Consider the following 13,873-nt stretch of genomic DNA (forward strand, 5'->3'; position numbering starts at 1 on the left):
AGGAAATCTTGAGAACTATGTAAACTGGATCTGAGATGTCCAGTCTTCTAACATTATTCATGAATTCATATTACCAAGTCTTAAAACTACCTGATAACCCACAGTTGTGATACTGATCATAACAGCTGCCAACACGGATCTAGCTCTGTCTAGGAATGCTCTGTTCTGACATCTCTGCCCCTGAGGCCTCACCAGGCTGAGAGCACTAAATTCAGTCATTAATGAGCATCTCGTGTAAGTCCTCCCTTTGTGCTCCTCACTCTCCCCTCACCAGCCCCTCTGAGGGAAACACTGTTATCATCATCCCCACCCGAAGATAAGGCCACTGAGGCACAAAGACTAAACCTGCTCCAGGTCTTATTGGCATTAATGGACGTCTGTATTTCTGCTGTTTTGCTTTTAACATAGGAATCTGAGATATCAATTCAAGGGAGCCTGTTAAATAATAAACTCTGTCAGGTCTTCACCTCAAAGAGCAGATAATATAAATTCCTGATGTAGGATGAGGCTGCCGCCACAAAATGACTCAGCTTGAAATTAATATCCAAGATGAAGCAGCGGATACACGTAAATACTCACGATTGTCAACTCCGCTCACGGGCCTGGGCCCTTCACTGCCTGAACTGGGGTGAATAGTCCACCCGTATCAGGGAGGGAAGCGCGGATTTTCCAGGTCTCCCCAAGGCTTCTCGGGCTATTTCCCCCCACAGACTGTCCTCAACAATTAAAAATGTCTCAAGATTTTTACACCATGCAAAACTGAAATACATTTCTGCAGATGGAGCACTTTCTCAGGCTTAAAATTATTTTGCCTACACTCAGCAGGGGGGGAAAAAGAAACAAGTCTCTGCAATGTCTCTGATTCTCACCACTCACACTAGTAGAAAGGCCACTGCACAAGATGTCTCTTCAGAGTGCAGGGTGAGAAGAAAATAAAGCCGCACCCAACCACAGGCACTCCCAGAGACAGAGCTCAGCAGTCTTCTGCACACTCACTGTTGTGCAGCCCTCATCACCATCTATTTCCAGAACACTTCATCACCCCAGAAGAACACCCCTGTCACTAGCAGTCACTCCCTAACCCCCCTCCACCTAGCCCTTTGCAACCATCACCTGGTCTCCGCCTCTGCATGTGCCTATTCTGGGCATTTCAGATCACTGAAGTCAATATGTGGCCGTGTGTGTCTGCTTCCTTTCACTTAACATGCTCTTGTCAAGGCTCGTCCATGTTGAAGTGGTATCAGCATCTCTTTTTTTTTTTGAAAACATTAAAGTTTATTAGAGGGTTTTAAGTACTATCAAAAAGAGTTGAGTGGAGCATAAGTGATTGTGTTTCAAAGGGAAAAGGGCGGGTTGAGCAGTCAGAGTGGACTTCCCAGAAGAGGTGGCCTTTTTCATTTTCCTCTTTTTCTTTTTTATTCACTCTTACGTCTGAATAATATTTCACTAAATTGTGATTCTACATTCTGTTCATCCATTCAGCAGCTATGTATGGACGAGGTCCAGAAGGATGAGTGTAAGAGGCGACTTGCAGGGATGGCATTTAAGCAAAGGGCAAGATGTGCTTTCAAAAAAAAAGCCAACAAACAGAGGCGCAAGGAAATTCAGTGCGTTTCTGAGCAAAGTGCATGCTTGCTTCGGCAGGACAACCGTGCAGGGCTGGGGCGGATATTGGCAGGAATCACGGCGTGGGAGTCAACTGAGAAGTCTCCCCACTGCACGCAGCTCAGCCAAATCTCCTCCCTCATCCTGTATTGTTAGAGCCATGTTTCTAGGTTTCTCTTATTTCAAGTAATAGCACTTTAACTACATATGTGATCATCTGCATCAGACCACTTTGCCTCCAAGGCACAGAAAATTATTCACTAACCGGAGCAGATCCAGGACATAACCGTGATGGATTAGGGAGTCCTGCAGCATCCCAGCCTGCATGCACAAACCCCACATGTGCCCTGGTGATGTCCGGAAAATTAAACGCATTGGAAATATCTCACTGCTGGTACACGACATCTGCCCTCAAATTGCCCCAAACTTATGCTGGCAAAGCACTACACAGCCCTCTCACTACAAAAGAAAAAAAATGCTAAGAAGGCAAATTTAGGCTCTTCCATTGAAAACCAGCAACCATCACTGCCAGTATCTAATGTGGAATGCTCCTGACTTCTAAAACCACTGCGCTGTTACTTTTCAAATGTGGAAGTCATATATGAATACCACGTAGATGATATTACAGTAGGATTTTTTTTTTCAATATTTCCAGTTGCAACATTAGCACAAGAAAGTTTATGTTTCAGCTTTAATAAAATCAATTATCTTCCACTTTCTTAATTTTGAACCTATTATTATTTTATAAATGGATCTATGCTGCATAATATAAACAAACTGTTTGAATTCTGCAAACAAGACCTTTATGACCTCACTATTTCAGAGCAAACTTTAATGATGTCTTGAGAGGTGGGGCCTGGGGTGCTCACTAACAGCTCTTTAAATACTGACAAGGATGTGCTATTAAGTAATGCAAAGGCTCTAACTCCACATTAGCTCAGAAACCAAAGAAACTACACCAAAGCCTTACTTTATCATTTTTAAATTTTGCTATTCTTTGGAATATTAAATTTCTTTAAAGATATGATTTTTTTTTGAGAAAGACAACAGCTGTATTAAATTTCCTCTCACCAAGAAAGCAATCTTTATCAAGAATAAATACCCCATGGAAATCGAAATGACGGGAGGTTTCTAGCTAAGTGAACATGCAGATCTGAACAGAAATCTAAATCCTATCAGATCTCACTCGAACCAGCTCAACAAAGTCCTGGGCTACCCTGGAACTTAGCTCTTCTGTTCCAAAAGTTGGCTGAGCTAAGATCATCACACAAGGCAGGGAAGGAGAGAAGAGGAAAGTCCACCTGGCAGCCTCCATCTCTTTTCTTCCAGCCAAAAGTCGCCTCTCGGGCGACCCCGATAACAAGCCCTCCCCATAAGGAAATCCGGCATCCACACTGCCCCTGCCGTCCCCAAGCAGATATGATGCCCCTCTCCCAGCCTGTGAATGGTCATCTAGTGGCCCCCCAGTTGGTGGCACCCTCCCCTTCTTCCCCGCTACACACACACACAAACAGAGCAACGGCAGCCTTCCCAAATCACAAAGATGACTACATCACCCCACTTCAATCCCTTCAGAGGCTCCCTGGTGGAATTCTAGCTCCGCCCCCGACACTGCTCACCCAGCCTCACCCCAGTTCCCAGGTCCCCAGTGACCTCAAAGACCCCCTGTCCTGCTCCAACTTCCCACTTGCCTCCAGGCTCATTTTGATTGTTTCCCAAGGAAGACATCCCTCCCTCCAACCTCCGCAACTTGTTCCTCTATTCCTAGAACATTCTAGGCTAAGTCAACTTCTGACACTGCTAAGCTCACAAGAAGCAAATACATTTTGCTTACTAATGTGGGTCCACCCACTCTCCCCTAGACACACAGAAGTGCGCGTGTTATGAATAAATGAATGACGGGGTGGATCTCAAAGGGACAGACAGACCTGCTCTCGCCCGTCCCGACCCTTCTGTCTGTAGAATATCAGAAGCAAAACCAGAAGTACCTTTCCTGAGGGTCACTTCCTGCTGACACCCTTCACTGCCTCCAGTGTCTGTTCAAATAAACCCAACGTCTTCCAAAGCCCTTCACCCCTGGCTCTCTCCAGGGTCCTCCCAAGCAGGGGAACACTCCACCCTGGACCACACAGGGCACTCTCCCCAGGTCCCCACCCCACAAGCCTCCAGGCCTCTGCCCGGGCTGCACCTGCCACCTGAGCCACACTCTTGACTCCTTCTCCTGGCTGACACTTACTCTGTCCTCACTATTGAATTTAGAGCACATTTCTTCCAGGAAGTCCTCTCTGATAATGTCCTTTAGGTCTTGGCAGGGCTCCATCTATAGCAACAGTACATGGTGACCAACTGGGTGTTTGCCCACTCCTTTGAAACCACGAACTCTTGGGGGCCACGTGGGAAGGAGTGAGAGATTACAAGAGGGGTGGGGGAAGCAAAAAGCAAAAATCACAGCCCAAGTCCCAAATTCAAGGATTCTTTCTCAGAAAAAAGTATAAACTATTTCACACCTGTGCAATTTGGCTACTATTTTTGTGGCTTGTGGACAGCAAGAGCTTGGTTTTCTAGTCCAAAACCCAGATTACATGCAAAGAAATGTATATATTCGTATCCAAAGGAAACCAGAGCTGTTCAACAACAGTTTGCAGTTAGAATAGAAAGGAACTTTGATAAAGGCAATCTCTCTCTCCCTCTTCTTTCTTTTCTGGCATCATATAATTTTAGAAGTATTTGCGTGACTAAGAGATGGCTACAGCCCGTGATTCTGCACTGGAGTGTTTGGGGCTGAGGAAGCCCAGATTACATTCACTGCATAAAGGCAATCACACCAACACACTGAAAGTTGCCGTGGTGGTGGAGCTGATGTTCCAAAGCAGGCAACCTTACTCTGTAAGAGAACTCTAAATAGAAAGTAAGAATTGCAATGTTCTGTACTCAATTTCATTCGACATATGGGTCATTAACTGATAGAATATCTTCACTAATGTAACCCAAAAATAAATTGTCAAAGTCGATTTTCTTCATCTGACCGTTTTATGCTAACTTTGGATATCAAACCCTCACTCCATATGGAAAGCTCAGGCCTACGCTGCAGCAGTTACATCCCGTGGAAGAAAGTCGATCAAGGGAGAACTGGAGAGTTTCCCTTCAGATGCTGCTAAGTCTGGTTTTGCACCTGTACGTCATTTGCAACCACGTCAGCGTCAAAGGAGTAAGACCTTACCTCTGTGGGGCGAAAAGCACTGCGGTGCTTCTGAACCATCAAAGAACACTGAGCTTTGTGAAACAGTCCTGAGGCACTTAAATCGTATTTTTTATGAAAGGCTCAAAAACTGACCCAATTCACCAATCCAGGTACAACAGGGAGGTACCGGAATTAGTAGAGAGAACATGCCCTTGAAGTCTGACAAGGCCCTGCTTGAATCCTGCTACAGCATTTACTAGCCGCTAAACGGACCAATCCCTTAAGCCCTCTGAGAAGGCTTCCCAATCCGCAAAAGGGGGCTGCCACCGCCAACCTGGGAGGCATGGATGAGAATGCAACACGCAAGTAGAGCTGCCGACTGGTACCTGACACGGGGCCTGACTAGCTTCCCTCCGCTGCCCTTCTTCCCCTTTAAACTTGCACTGTTCACCCTGGTAAGGATCAAACCCCTGGAAAAGACTGCCCGAATCTTCTGTGTATCCCTGAATACATGCATTACCCTTAGGAGGCCAGAAAAACAACTGCCTCCTACCCAGTCACTATCAATGTTCTTAAGAGTCTGGGTATTTTTAACTCAATTTTTCAGGGAGACTATTCCAGAACTTTGCACGCACCATTCTCCAGGTTGACTCCCCTCCCAGTGCCCATCTCTTCTCACCTCAGATCCTCTGTCTGATTGCCTTCTGTTCATTGGAAAGCGAGTCCAGTAGGGTGGCGACTCCCAAGGACGCCCTCCCTCCCTCACAGGTGAGTGTGACTACTTTCTCCCCACTCCAACTTGAGCTTCTTAGAAGTCTACCTTCCCGGACCCTGCAGACTCTGCAACTTCCCAAGACACACACGTGGCCACGACCCTCCTTTCAGATTTCTTCCAGGCTGGCCCTGCCCAACCCCCGGCCCCTTAAGGATAAATGGCATTAGTCTGAAAATCGCAAATGCCGCAGACTGACACACCAAAGCTGCATGGTCTGGGCTTTCCTCCAACCCAGGCACAGCCCTGCCCCGCCTCAGCCTCAGCCTGCAGCTCTCAAGATGATCTAATTCACATGCGCGGCTGTGAACACCAGCTAAGGATGACGACTCGCAACGTGTATCTCTAGTCCGGCTCCTTCACCTGAGCCCCAGGGCCATAGACCCGTGTGCCTCTTTGAAGTCCTAACTTGGATGACAAATGGCATCTTAAAAATGCCTCATGTCCGCCATTTACTCTGGAATTCGATTCCTGGCAGGTACCTCCCAGACACCCCATTTTAGTAACAGCCCCAACACACACCTATGTGTTTGAAGTCACATTCAATTTCCACTGTTCCCTCCCCCAAGCCCTGCCCTGGAATCAGTCCTGTTATATCCGTCACTAAGCCCATCTCAAGTCTGGTTCTGCAGGGACCACGGCCGGAACTCCACAAGTTCACAGCATGGTGCACTGAGTCACAGTCCTCCAAAGGGTTCTCCCTGGAGGGGGAGGCATCTCCTGCCACTGGTCACCTCAGAAGGCACTGTATTCTCACAAAGGAGGCCCAGGAGAAGGGACTCAAGGTTCTCCCGTGGTCTGAGATTTGAAGGGCCCGAGGTTTGGGGGAGCTCCTAATTAGCAGACACAGTTGTCAGTAAGCAGACGAGGATGGAGGAACCCAGGCCAGGCTGTTCTCACTCCGACTCCTGGGCTCTCGGGAGCCACGGGAAAGGCCTGTGTCCAGGGCATAGCCCGGCCATCACAGATCCCAGCCTGCATTTGCCAACCCGGACAGACTAGAATCCTTCTACTTGCAACATTTACTTCTGATCTGTTCCCCACCCACAATGTGATGGACTCCTTCAGATATTCTCTCCTGTCTGAAGCGAGACAAATTCAGTGAAAAATGAAGTGTCCACATTTGGACCAGTGCATGAAAGGAGAAACAAGGCCTCATGGTCAGCATGATGGTGGTGGCCAAAAACATTCACCGGGTGAGATGAACCATGGTGGGGGTGAGAATCCAAGGTCCTAGGTCGGCCAAAGCATATTCCTTCACAATTGACTGGGGTGTTGGAGACTCACTACCGCAAACTAACGACAAGGCCGACAGAGGTGGACGTCAGCTGCAACAGACACGGAGTCAGCTATTTACTGCCAACATGGGTTAAAAGTAAAGGCCGGTGCAGGGAGGCCTGCACGGCTGCTGAAGCAAACCACAGACCCGGCTCTGCATGCCCACTGGCTGGAGCAGGGTGGAAGCTACGGTCCCCTTTAGCAGTCCCTATGTCCACCAGATCCAGGTGAGCCAGCTACTTAGGAGAAGGACATGTTGTCCTGATACTCAGATAAACCAGCCTCGTAAAGGGAACAAAAGAGTGGCATGGATTTTAGACCAACTTCTGCCTCTTTGTGAAGGCAAAGTAAAGTAAATGGCACGGGAAGTAAAATGCAAAAAAAAAAAAAAAATTAAATAACAAAACGGTGACTGCTTCCTCCAACAGCTGCTCACCCCCGAGCCTGCCACTTCCTCACCAGTGACCGCCGGCCAGGCAGCGCCGTCACGCGCGTCACACAGCGACAGCCAGGAACCGAGTGCCAAGCACGTTTGTGTAAAAGAAGGAATGTAGCAAGATGCTGCAGAATTTGACTTTACAATTTTAAATACTCCATGAAAAACATCCCTCAGCAGCCGCCTAAATGAATTCGCATCTCACTTCTTCAAAACAATCAAACAAATTTAATAAGGGCGCATTTGTCACCAAATATAAGGAGGACCAAACTGGTTCCTTAAAGCAAGGATTTTAAGAGGTAACAAACACCAGTGGGTGATGTGCTAAAAAAAATTAGAAAATAAAAAGATGACAAGGATAATACCTGGATTAAGGCAGCTGTTAAGTTTTTGCTTTTTAAAGCGATGGAGACAGCACGGAGGGCGATCTAGCAATTTCCAATGCAGGGTGTGCACAGCCCACATTTTCAGACGCAACAACATGCTCACAGGGCAGTACAAGAGAAAAAGGAATAAAGAAAAAGGAAAAGAGGAACAAGAGAAAATTAGAAACACACAAGAACAAAAATGACTTTGACAGCACGTACAAGAATTTACGTGAGTGTGTGAGGCCAGGGACACGGGGATGGTGAGACCCACCCTCACCTCCTGCTCCAGGGAGAGCAGGGGCCTGAGGGGAGCGGCGCTGCCGGGGGACCCCAACGTGGTCAGCGCCCCTAACCAAAACTGCACATACATGGGTCTAGGCAGGTCTTAAGCTACAAATTGTGGTCACATTTCAGGCTGGACAGTTTTACGCACTTCCACCAAGAGTAGCAGGAGAGAATTAGGCTCTGTTCCTGCACCAAAGCATTGTTTAAAAAATTAATGTCTGCGGAATAGTAAAAGCAACAATGGAGTAAAAGTTACTGGAGGAGAACGTGCTTGACCCTAGCTCACAGGCCGCGTTATCTCTCTGACGTTAAAATGCTGGCTGAGACCTTACGGTACCAAAACAGACAGACGCACCAGGAGGGAGGTTTAATGCGCTGCTATATTTTGATGTCGGGAGCCATGCCTGGTACACGAGGTTCTGGGTAAACAATGGTGACTGTGTCAACCACTATGGGCTAAGCACATATACAGTTACTCCTCCAAATCCCAAGGGCAGACTTCAAAATGCAAAAACAAGCAGGAATTTTCTGGTGGGTCCGCAGACCCAGAGCCAAGCAGTTGCTGAGCAAAAATGTCACCAGTGCCTCCTGAGAGAAGAGGAGGCATTGGCCTGGGGGCTGGGGCAGGGCTCCAGGCTTCCACTGCTCACCCACCAGTCTGTCCAGGGGGAGAACATGGTCCCTGCTTACATTGCACCGATGCACCTACCTTGACTGACGCCTGGGGGATCAGCAGGAGGTGACATGTGAGGTGAAAGGAGCCAGCCTCGGTGTAGCAAGGTGCTGGCAGCTGTGCGCTCAGCAGTTCCCAGGCTCCTAAACCTGACACCTCATCTCCAAGGAGCAGATGGGGAGCACGGGCATGTAGATCACAGGGCCCTGTGAGGACAAGAACAGATCATGGCCACGACATGCCTTGCCCCTTCCTTAAGCATGTCCCGGAGGAACAGGAAATTCATCCAGAGCCCGCTAGGCACCTCACGCAGGTGGGACTCGGGTCCTCTTGCCTATCACTCACAAGGCTGATCTGGATATTCTTTTTATCAATTCTCTGGCATCTTCTCCTCCAACTTACCAACAACCAGAAAGTAGAATCTGATCTTAGTTAAGTTCAAGAATCACAGAGCACCGCCTCCACAGCGGGCACGGCAGCACGTGCCAGGTCGTCCAACCATCACCTGTGGGACCGCCATGAGCCCTCTCCAGACTCAAGGGCCGAGGCCTTAGGCCGGGGGTACACAGATTCCCTCACTCTCCCCAGCAAAGGGGGACCACCTCCCGGCAAAGGCATCTCACCCTCTTCTGCCCGAGGGACAGCACAATAGATACACGGGGAAACAGAGCAGAAGTTGGGGGTTAGGCAGCCCAGAAGAGCTCGTCTGTAATTCCGAGGCAAAGTGGGGCCGTTGACTTAATCACAGGGAAAAAGTGAGGATGAACATTTCTCTGCTCTTTCCCATACGCCGTGATAAGCCTTTCCCTGCCTAAGGAGTTCATTCGGAGGTCCCTTGCGGTGTTTCTGATGTCCTAACATGGCATGCTGCCTGTCGGGCAGGAAGAGAGGGCCTGAGCCGAACAGGTGCTGAGCCTGGGAGGCAGGAGACACTGGCTCCAAGTCAGCTCAACCAGCGCCTCGTTCTGCCTCTCGGGATTCAGCATTTCATCTATAACCAAAGGGATGAGACTGTCCCAGGAAACGCTGCCCAACATAAATGAAATGAGAACCATGTAAAGAAAGTTTCCCAGTTGCCACATTTAAAACGGTAAACAAAGAAACAAACCAACAAACAAAAAACAAGTACTAGAAACTGATTTTAAGAACATATCTTACATAATCTACTGTATGTAAAATACTATCATTTTGACATGTAATCAATAGAGGAAGTAACAAGATAGTATATATGCTTTTAGTAGACAAGCCTCAGCATCTCATGTGCATTTTAACTACAGCACATCTCAGCTCAGACCAGCCTCCTCCCCAGTGCTCCTAGCATCAGTGGCTGTGGCTACTCTATTGAACAGCAACTCCAGGGGTCCCACCAGGGTCCTGGCTGAAAAGCAGGAGTAAGTGCTCTAACACTATCACTAAAAGGATCTCTCTGAAACAAAGGTGGATTCACTTTTAAATGTCTGTAAACCGGCGGGCTGCACCTCCCTCCCTCCTTGGATACAAGACAGTCCTATTCCATGCTGATCCCTTTCTGGATGGAGAGAAGAAACCCGGCACACAGCCAGGGTGGACTGGCCACCAGGTAAACTTACCTGCTGTCTGTGTCCAGTCCCATGAAGTCCTCCTTCTCAAACGGCATGAAGAGGAGTGGGACCTTGTCCCCAGACTTGTCAGTGGCCCCATCCAGCCACTTGGACTTGAGCAAGATGAAGAGTGACTCAGTGAAGTCCTCGATCCTCTTCTCCACCACCCTGCAGTCCTCGTAGATTGAAGGCCACGTCGGTGCGCAGCTGCTTGGCTTACCTCCCTATGCAGCACAAAGACAAAGAGCTGAGAGTCATTAAGCGTGGTGCCATACAGCTCCTCTGCACGTGGAGCTTCTCGAAGGCCTTGGCCGAGAGGCAGTCGGTAATGGTGACAAGGCCCACAACCATGCGGTGGGTCTGGAAGACGCTCCATCTATTCTTGGGCGCATAGTGTTGCCTGTAGTGCGTACAGAGTGCGCCCTGGGAGCTGCACGGGCTGATCTGGCTCACCAAGGGGATTCGCATATAGATGCAAAAGATATTCTCCTCTGAGATGATCCCCACTGGTTTGACCACCACGGGAAGAGTCTCATAGTCCTCAGCACACTGCACGTAGTCAGGGATGCTCATGTTGCAGGCTCTGCCGAGAGGGGAGAGGAGATCGAGGTAAATGTGCTGTGTGCTGTGGGCGCCTCTGGGTTGCAGTGACCTGGTGTGTACCAGCCAGAAGGCAGGGGAAGCCCAAGCAAATCCAGGGGTACAGTTTGTCCTTCAGAGCCTGCACATGGCTACCGTAGCTCGGATCACTTTACCCAGCTTTTGATCTAGGCTTCCTGCCCCTGCAGAGAAGGGTCATTTCTTGTTTTCTGTTTCAAAGCACCTAGCAAGGCCCTGATGCAAAGTCACTGCTCAAAAATGCGGAATAAAGAAATGAAAAAAGGAACTGCTTACCGCAACCCCCTTCAGCAGAATATAAAGAAAAGGACAACAGTAGGGACAAAAGATCTGGATTTCAATTCCAATTTAATTGAACCCCTAAGCTGCAGAATAATGGATAAGAAAACTTGCCTTGGGGAGGAAGGTACAGTTCAGTGGTAGAGCACATGCTTATCATGTACGAGGTCCCAGTACCTCATTTTAATAAATGAAACAAATAAATAAACCTAATTACCCTCCTCAAAAAATACTTTTTAATTCAAAATTCAAAAAACACCTTGCAATTGACACAACATTGTAAACTTGACTATAATTCAATTAAAAAAAAAAATCCTTGCCTTACAAGAATATATCTGGATTACGGAAGTTTGCAAATGTAAAATGCCTAGGGTACCACCTGCATAAAAATGGGTGACTACAAATTAACTATCCCTCCTTTATGAGCTATATTTCCTTCGGGGGTGTAATAACCTCTCAGAGCTAATTTTCTCAGATTTAAAAAAAGTAAATATTACCTGATTCTCAGTACTGCTGAAGAATCAGATAACCCTATGAAAGCATCTGACACACAGAGGTTACTCAATAAATGTTTGTTGAATGAATGAATAAACAAGCAAAATGAATGCTGCTCCCTGCCACAGACCATCATATTGGTACTGCTTGGAAATCCCAAGCCCACGTTCCACCCGTCTCTACACTAACCATGTGGGTGACCTGGGCAGGCGTGTGTGCTTCTCTAAGCCCCAGTTTAATCGTGAATAGAAATGATGGCAATATCACAAACCTCAAATTGTTAGTGAGTCACTAATGAATCGTACCCCAACTTTGCAAGATGGAACCATTAAGGAAAACTGGGAAAAGGGTCCATAGGCCCTCTCCATATTATCCCTTACAACTACATGGGAATCTACATTATATCTCAAAATAAAATTTCTACTTTTTTAAAGAAGCTATTGAGGTTAAATGTGCTCACTGTCTCAAAAAAGGAACACACAGAAAAAATAGGACAATGCCCAGCACATGAGATACACTCAGTTATCATTCCCACTGAACCCACAGGTCCCTCCAAATTCAGAGCAAGAGGATGGGTCCTCGTGGCAAGAGGCCACTGCACCTGAAGCTAACAAAGTTAATGGTGCTCACTTCCAAGAGTCCCTGTCACCACCTTTGTTCTAATTTTCTATTTGTAATTTTTTTTCTTTTTATTACATAGAAACTCCCAATTGCATAGCCTTCACCTGACTACACATCAAGATGGCAGCCCTTCAAAACCTGACCACAGAGATCATGATGGCAGCCCTTCTTGTTGAAACAATAAAATGAAAAGCCATTTCCACAAGTCCTCTGTGTAAATCTACTAGGGAACTTCATCCTGGACTGAGGAAGAGGACTGGGGAGAAGGGGGCAATCTGGGGCAAAGAGAACTGTGGCCACCTGTCCCACGATGGACTTTAGACTCAACCATCACCCTCCAGGAAATTTAAAATACACAGCGACATAGTGCTATGGGCAAGATTTTTTTTTTTTTAAATCCCTGAATCCCTTGCAGGTCTTGTTTCTACTGAGACACAAATAGATTATGTGTATATTGTTTCACAAAGGCCTTAAAATATTATCACCCCAACTTGACACATCAAGAAACTGAGGTAGAGAGGTTTGTCACATTGTGCAAGATTAAAGAGAGGCCACGACAGACACCATATTTAAATCCAAGCCCCTGCTCCAGTGCTCACACTAGAAAGTGTGACATACTGCCCCTTTTCTGCCCTCTCCCTGCAATAAATCTCTGCAGAGTATTTTCTGTGCCACCTGGAATCACAATCACATCAATTTTCCACAAAGAGCTATGTGACTCCTTGCAGGAAGTAACAAAATCTAAAGTGTTGGGATGGGAGGAGAGATTTGCATTTTCTGTTTCTCAAAGGAAACATGGCTTTAAAAGAAACTGAAAAGCACTTATCTAGTCTAAGCCCTCATTTTGCAGAGAAAGAAACGGAGGGTCAGAAGAGATGAGGAAAGGGCCTTATTAACAAATATAGCCTCAGCACAACACCAAGCCAGCCCTGTTCACTACTGTGGGAGGATCTGGGAGGCCCAGGAGAATGAGTGTTAGAAAACGGAAAGAGAAGAAGCATACAAGGCCCTGTCTCTACACCACCATACCATGAAATTCCACCAAATTACCCAGTATGGGGGCAGCCAATAATAAGGTGGGGTAAACAGGTTACAGAAACCTGGAAGTCTCAACCATAATGGAAATTCCTACATTTACTGTTTTTTTTTCCCAGTTCAAGCATCAACTCAGTGGGCACTCTGTACCAGGGACTACACGAGGCCTGGAGTTCTCCGAAATACAAATCTCTATTACCACGTGTGCAAACCACATAAAGCCCACCAGAAGAAAAGCGCTCACAGATAACATGGAATTACTGAAACTGAAAGCAGCCAAAGAGCATATATTACTAGGAAAAATGGTGCTGCTACAAATGGACTCATGGACATAGAAAGCAAACTGTGCTTAGCAGGCAGGAAAGGGGAGATTAACAGATACACGTTAATAAATATAAAATAAATGACAAGGGCCTACTATATAGCACAGGGAACTATATTCAATTTCTTGTAATGAGTTGTACTAAAAACAATATAATACATATTTATATACATATGCATATGTTTATAACTGAATCTCTGCTGTACACCTGAAACTAACATTGTAAATTGACTACACTTCAGTAAAAAATAAATTAAAAAAATAATTAAAAATAAAAGCAACGCCATTAAGAAAAAAAAAAAAGAATACTGTAATCCCCTTAGCT

The 13,873-nt window shown here is 46.7% G+C and overlaps 1 long non-coding RNA gene across 18 annotated transcripts in view; it reads right to left on the reverse strand.

The window, feature by feature from the left end:
* LOC141578925 (uncharacterized) overlaps positions 1–13,873 on the reverse strand; it is a 127,034-nt gene that overhangs the window by 94,071 nt on the left and 19,090 nt on the right. For 12 of the 18 annotated variants that reach the window (XR_012509828.1, XR_012509840.1, XR_012509830.1 and 9 more), the window contains 2 exons: positions 10,188–10,761; positions 7,638–8,804 (listed from right to left, as the gene is read on the reverse strand). This is a non-coding gene — a long non-coding RNA (uncharacterized LOC141578925). The remainder of the gene's footprint in view (positions 1–7,637; positions 8,805–10,187; positions 10,762–13,873) is intronic. The other 6 variants (XR_012509835.1, XR_012509829.1, XR_012509833.1 and 3 more) reach the window with 3 other exon arrangements.

This window comes from Camelus bactrianus, chromosome 10, assembly GCF_048773025.1.
Source record: "Camelus bactrianus isolate YW-2024 breed Bactrian camel chromosome 10, ASM4877302v1, whole genome shotgun sequence".
Lineage (NCBI taxonomy): Eukaryota > Metazoa > Chordata > Mammalia > Artiodactyla > Camelidae > Camelus > Camelus bactrianus.